Source organism: Octodon degus, unplaced genomic scaffold (genome assembly GCF_000260255.1).
Source record: "Octodon degus isolate 3935 unplaced genomic scaffold, OctDeg1.0 scaffold00128, whole genome shotgun sequence".
Taxonomy (NCBI): domain Eukaryota; kingdom Metazoa; phylum Chordata; class Mammalia; order Rodentia; family Octodontidae; genus Octodon; species Octodon degus.
Window position 1 is genome coordinate 1746585 of NW_004524704.1, and position 1644 is coordinate 1748228.

The following is a 1644-nucleotide window of genomic DNA, read 5'->3' on the forward strand; positions in this document are numbered from 1 at the left end:
CTCGAGTCCCAGCCCACCTTGCAACCCAAGGGCAAAATGCTGGCTGGTCTCTTACTGTATGTATGCATATGTACATATGTCTCGAAGCCTTAGTTGTTGAATACACAGAAAGTTAGTTACACTACTCTTGAGATGTGGGCATTGGGCGTTAGTCTTAACTATTAAAATCTTTTTGGCTATCGGGACATTTTCACATAGGTTATATTCTATACATATTGTTAGGCTGTCTGTTGTAAGTCATATGATGTCTGTAAGCCATATAATCCCCCAACCTGTTAGATGTCAGAAGTGCCAAACTTGTGTCTTCTGATATTGATGAGTGAAATTTGAGGACAAAGGAGATTAAGAATAAGAAAAGTTCCTGAGAGACAGGAGGGGTTCTTAAAGTGATTTGCTGCTGAGGTTCTTTGTCCAAGGATATTTTATATGCAAAATTACAACAGGACCCATGTACAACTATGGATCAAACTACAGTCAACCCATGAGTTTATAAGTATAGTGGTTTGGCTAATATTAATCCAACTGGGAAGCAAGCACATAGCAAGAGTATATGGCAAAGGGGCTGTGGAGATAGCTCAGTGGTCTAAGCACCTGCCTAGGCAAACACAAGGACCTGCGTTCAATCCCTGGTACTGCATGCTGCACTGGCCCTGCCAGAGGCAAGCAAGCTGAGCCTGCCGCCACGACTGGGTGTGGTGACGCATGCCTGCAATCCCAGCGCTGAGGAGGCTGAAACAAGAGGCTCACCGTAAGTCTGAGCTGTGTAGTGAGACCCTGTGCCAAATATATAAAGAAAAGAGAGAGAGAGAGAGAGAGAGAGAGAGAGAGAGAGAGAGAGAGAGAGAAAAGGAGCATCATTAACCTTAGCTCATCAGTAACTTTTACCATAGAAAGAACAGAGGCATTCCAGAAAGGCACAGAGACAACGGGGCCCGAATTTCTGGCCACTGGTTTATGTGTCCGGTGCTTATCTGGGCTTACTGGACTAGATGGGGCTGAGATTATTATAATCTCCAGCTGCTGTTTCTCTCCAGGGAGGTTCACACGCCTAACTCTTGTCTCTCCCTGACTTCTCCTCCAGCCACAAGCTTGATGTGTCTTACCTTGTGCACAGGTTTGCTCCAGGGCTCGATTCCTCTCTGATTACTTTTAATTTCCATCTAATTTAGTTGTCTGTAATAATATTCCTACAGAATAAGAAATAACAGTGACAAAGTTTTACAAGAAACATATAAAATGAAAAGTCAGAGTAAATCATATAAGTGTGCCTTATTATTTCTACAATAACTAAATGTTTGTTTAGTCAAAGCCAATAGATGTCAATTAGGTTTTAAATGGTGGGACTGAATTGTGCCAAATACAAAGAACAGACATGCCAGAATTGATCATGTGCTAGGTTTAAGATCTAGATGGAAGGATTGTAACACAGAGCACTCATTCCCTGCTTTGTATGCATTAAATTTATTTCATCTCAATTCTTTTTTTTAATATGCTAAACTTTAAGTCTCTACAAAATGTGAAAAAAATATTAAAAAATATATATATATATTTTTGACATCAGTTATTTTATTTTAAAGAAAAAAATAAAAACAATGGTACAAAATCTCAAAACAAGATTTTAGGAGAGTAACAATGGTTAGTACA